The sequence below is a fragment of the Pterocles gutturalis genome, unplaced genomic scaffold, assembly GCF_000699245.1.
Source record: "Pterocles gutturalis isolate BGI_N339 unplaced genomic scaffold, ASM69924v1 scaffold7325, whole genome shotgun sequence".
Lineage (NCBI taxonomy): Eukaryota > Metazoa > Chordata > Aves > Pterocliformes > Pteroclidae > Pterocles > Pterocles gutturalis.
Window position 1 is genome coordinate 28,789 of NW_010143317.1, and position 5,452 is coordinate 34,240.

Sequence of the window (5,452 nt, forward strand, 5' to 3'; positions counted from 1 at the left end):
AAGTAAAGGCCATGGAGTTTTAATTCTACTAGTAAAGCCGGGACTGAGATTCATCTGGGGTCACTTTAGATGCCCACACCATGGACATTTGTGTGTAAGCTCATTACCTGGCTTTCCTTTAGGGTCAAGGGAGAGAAATATGAGGGATTCATCTGAGCTTTATGAAGACATCTATTTCATGATGAGATGGATTGTACCTCAGAATTGCCACTTCTTGGCTAAAAAGCAGATAAATAGCTCAGATAGATGTCCACATTTCAACAAATGAATCACATTCCTAGAGCTAGATCTCCGTCTCTTCAAACCTGTGATACTGCCAGAGCAATGTACTCTGATGTAAAGATGACAGGAGTGGAAATGAGTACCAACACCACACGTAACTTTGAAGAAGGTTATAGAATATAGAAACAGCCCAAGACAAGGATATCACCCTTCTGAGTGAGAACTGGAGAGCAATATTTCTGCAATGATCTTGTGCTTCCCCAGTTACAAGTGTCTAGATTATTTTAATTTTTTACACCGTTTGTGTTTTATTTTTTTTCCCAGTGATTGTTTTTCTAAGAAAATGCCACATTTTTTACTCTTTTCAAGAAAATAATTACATTTTAGATACTGTAAAAAGCAACATGAAAGTATTCCTTGCTTAGGTAACCTCCTTTCAAGAAACTATCCCCAAAGTATCCTCAGCAGATTTCAAGCTGAGTATGACTCATCTTTTTTAGATCATTAGCTGTTAAGTAGCTGGTTTTCTACTTGCCCCTCAAGTGGGTGCTTGAAAAAGGTTCACTGCAGTTTTTATTATTGTTTTAAGAATACCCTATTTTATTTTCTCTTTGCTGTGAATTTTTGTAGTTTAGTATTGTCCTTTTGGGAGAACAGTCATTTAATGACCCAAGCTAGAATATATCCAAAGCCACTCAAAAATATTTCCTGTGCGGGTGGTGAGGCAGTGGCCCAGGTTGCCCAGAGAAGCTGTGGATGCCCCATCCCTGGAGGGGTTCAAGGCCAGGCTGGATGAGGCTTTGGGCAACCTGGGCTAGTGGAGGGTGTCCCTGCCCAACTGGGGGGTTGGAACTCAATGATCTTTAAGGTCCTTTCCAACCCAGACCATTCTATGATTCTATGATATTATCTAATTCTTTATTTGCTACGTATGTTACGTGGAGAAGAAATGCTTAGTTACTCTTGCTTTAAAAAACCCCACAACCTGAAGATGCATGTGCACTTTAACAGTCATCTCAGCTATATAATTTTCCCCTAAAACACCACAAGAAGTTTCTTGTTGCTGTGGATTGAACATGAACAAGAACCAAGTTTACGGACTCGCAGTGCTTAGCAGTCGTGAAGAATCCATCTCATCCAATTGTCCAACATCAGCAAAACTTAAAGATGGCTCAGTGAGTTTCAGAGAGAATTTTCATTTGTTTGTAGCTTTGTGTGTCAGGGTTGGCAGCAGAGGTTACAATTAAGCCTGACTACCAGACCTGTGAATAAAGAAATTTCTGAAAGTTTTGATAAGCCTCTACAGCAATGCAAACCGCAAAATAGTAACAGAAACATTGTTGTATCCAGGTTCTCCAGATTCCTGCATTTGTGTGGGATTTTGCATCGTAAAGAGCATGTGCTTGATTTTCCTGAAGACTTCTGTCTTCCTTAACCCCTCTCTGTCTCAGAAAATCATGTCATTCTTACGAAACCTTTGTGCAGGTCTCACACTTAAGTGTAATTCAGACCACTGATTGTGAATGAAGCCTGTGAGACCCAGGTTCCTCTTTCATGTCTGCATAAAAAAGAAAGCTTGAAGAGTTCTGGTTTGTTTTTTTCCAGTTTGTGAGCAAGTGATACAGGAGCAAACTTCTTTTTCTTCCTTCAGAATTTTTCTGAGGCAGTTCAATAACACTTCAAGGATGTCTGAGTGCAGTGAAAAACCAACACAATAAAAATCAGAGCACGCAGGGGCATTCTTGCCTTGTCTCGTATCATCCAAATAGTCTAAGTGCTACGGTCATCTCTAACAGTTTAACTCTACAAACTGATCTGGCATTTTAAAAAAAGACTTACCACATAATTCAGGCCTATCTTCATCAGTACAGCCGAGCTATGGGCTATTTGATGCATTGCAGGGACCACTAAAATTCTCTTTGGTGCCTGTTATAGGTTAGAAAAACCATGATGAAGGGCTGCAGTGTCCCCATGGCTGTCATTCATGGCTGAGATCAGACATCTTTCCTACCGAAAGGCTGGAAAGAGACAGCATGCCATCCATATGTTGTTTTTATGCCACTAGAAATACTTGTGGGATGATCCTGGTAGGTTCCCAGATCCTTTATGGGGCAGGAGTGGCATGAAAGAGCAGAAGCAGACTGGAAATCCAGCCCCACTATTCTGCTCAGTTCTGTGTTTGCCAATGCAGATCATCAACAGCTACTTTTAATCTTCAAAAATGGGTGGTTTAAATTAATAATGCTGTTGACAAGATGCAATCTAAATGAGTTATTCCACTTCATTACACCTATTCCAAAGTCATTATTGGAGACCAGAATGTCTATCAAGCATTCTGGATATCAAACTTTCATAATGGATTCAGTGAACTCTTCAACGTCAGTCTTGAGAGAGAAAGACCACTTTGCCCCTATCAAAAAATTAATTTCTTTAACGATGTTACTACTATTAATGTATATAAATACATACATTCCAGGTTTAAAGGAATGGTATGCACGTTCTGTCTTTTTCATCAGTAGTTACCAAATAGCTTTATAAACCTGGTGAAATTCAGTGTAAGTAAAAAGCAGTGTCTAATGTTATACAGAAAAGGCTGTTTATTCCTATGAATGCTTATTAAAGAGACATAAATGTGTATCATTAATTATTGAAAATTAATATAAATGTAAATATGTCAGCATTATGCAGTGGGTTAGCCTCCCTCTGCTGTAGTCCCACTCAAACTCATCAAGATTAAACACCCACAAATGCAGAGTGCTCTCCCTTCATCCGCCAAGTCTGACACTGTCAATGAAAAAAATATGCAAAAGGAAAAACTTCCATTTTCTCCACTGTTAAGTACAGCAGTAAGACTTACTCACTGTACTGCTGAAGCCACATATGTATGCATCCATATATGTGCTGGGAGCCCAAGAGCTGAACGTAAGAACATCGATCTGTTGGAGTGGGTCCAGAGGAGGGCCGTGAAGATGGTCAGAGGGCTGGAGCACCTCCCACATGAGGGAGGCTGAAAGAGTTGGGGTTGTTCAGCCTGGAGAAGAGAAGGCTCTGGAGAGACCTTCTACCAGCCTTCCAGTACTTAAAGGGGGCCTACACGAGAGATTTTTTAAATTTTATTTTTTAATTATTTTTTCCATTCAGCTGCATTTTCCTGACAATTTTTAAACTTACTGTCTAGAGGTTTACTAGCAGAATAGTTTCACATTGAACAAAGATAGCCCTTTGTTGGTTTTGCTCCTTAGGTTTCTAGTGCCGCAAACAGCTTATTACAGAAGGCCTCTAGCAGTGCCAGCAATGGGGTAAGCACTTCCTCAGCATAAAGAGAAGGCAGTTGCTGGGAGTAATAATACTTACCTTCCACACAGTGAAGTCGGGAAGTTAAATTAGCATTTGTGAAGTACTCAGAGCTTTTTGAATGGAGTACGCCATAGAAATGAAGGCTAAAGCAAAGCACATTGTGAAGCAAAAATGTCAAGAATCAATGCTATTCAACAATGGCCATAATTTTTCTATTAGCAACACGCAGAAATGAGACTCATGCTAGATCTGGTTCAGTTATTATTTTAGACTGAAGTTTTCCATACAGGCACTGAATTTATACTCGGGGATATAAATAAGAATATATAAATAAGTACATATGCATTGGGAGTCCCTGTGGCGCAATCGGTGAGCGCGTTCGGCTGTTAACCGAAAGGCTGGTGGTTCAAGCCCACCCAGGGACGGGTTCCCCTTTCCTTGCTCCATGGCAGGGGGTTGGAACGAGAATGCAGGAGGTTATTCCCCTCAGCACAGGCAAAGGGAGGAAACCCAGCTGAAGTAGCCCAGCAGACATGGTCAGATTGACAATCTCTGTCCGTATCTTGGTCTTGATCCATGTTTGGTTCTAGAGGCTGTTCCTCTCTTTCAAGGATAAGAATTTGTAACCATTAGCCTGCTGCTCTTTGGGAGTATCTGATTATCAAGCCACTTCCCCTATCACAGTTCCTCCTAGATATTGTTTTTGCCATTCTGCCCATCAGAAGCAGCATTTCTTGGTGAAACCATGCATGCTACATATGCAAGTGTGCATGCTTAAGAGCATCACATTTTCTAGTTCTAGCCTTGAATTCCCTACTTCACCCCAAATTTAGCACAATATTAGCTCCCACATATGTAATTTCTAATCAGAGGCAGGGTCAATAACTTGCTCCTGTCAGTCTTTGGATCTTAAAAAACCAACAACACTTTCCAGAGCTGCAAGAAGACTTCTAGAAACAGGCTGTCTCATCGGATAGCTAAACCAAGATTGAAAAATCTCAGTAATATTAGGCTCATTCTTCTCATAGGCTGAACTCAATGTAGCACAGGAAATGTTTGGCTCTTTTTCTGAACACCAAGTAATTAACAGGTAATTGTTCTCCTCTTAGACTGAGTATTCTACAGCAGCAGGATAAACACAGTTTGGCTTAGTTAAGGATGATGCTTAAACACCCCTTTTTGTATTTTGTATATTTTTGTGTATTTTGAGCAGTCAACATTGTGCTTACCCAACTGCACTAAGCTCAAGGAGAAATCAACTTTGATGCATATTCCTTAGGTAGTAATTTAGGTTACTAACGAAAGTCAGGTCCTGCACCACCTGTGGAAATTATACTTTCTTGCGAAAGCATCAGGGTTGCACCGAGCAATGCCTGTACCAAATACTTACCTGTGTGGTGCGTGTGCAAGCATAGGAGTGGCCAATTTTCCTCCTGTGCTGGAATATGTGGTGGTTTTTTTTTTTTTTTTTTTTCCATGTAAGTGGTCATTATCAGACTGCACAGGGAGCTAAGGAATGGGCAGGGGAACTTCCATTTGTCACTGTCCATTACAGTTCTCTGTGTCAAGACTGGTGATTGCAAACAGCCTGAGTACACTCCTTCCCCTGTGAGAGCCAGTGGAAAATCTCTCTTATGACTTGGAGGCTGCTTGAACCAACCACCCTGTGCAAAACAATGCATCTTTCTCTCCGGAAATAGTAGCGACATCTACAGCTGGGCAGGAAAAAATGCCAGAAATAAAATCCTACCTCTTACAGATGTTCCTGGGAAAGAAAATTATTTGTGCTCTTCTGCTTCCTCTTTTATCAAATGATTTAGTTAATTTTGAGAAGTAGAAAGATTCTTCCCGTTTATGGAAAGCAGCCTACAGCCATGGTCCATATGTCTATCATGAGGGAATACATGAACCTCTCTAGCAAGAAGACAGAAAG

At 40.6% G+C, this 5,452-nt stretch overlaps 1 non-coding gene across 1 annotated transcript; it reads left to right on the top strand.

Annotated features, from left to right (window-relative positions):
- The first annotated feature begins 3,870 nt into the window (after positions 1 to 3,870).
- Positions 3,871 to 3,944, top strand: TRNAN-GUU. The gene has a single exon. It is a non-coding gene; the product is annotated as a tRNA-Asn (tRNA).
- Positions 3,945 to 5,452: the final 1,508 nt, after the last annotated feature.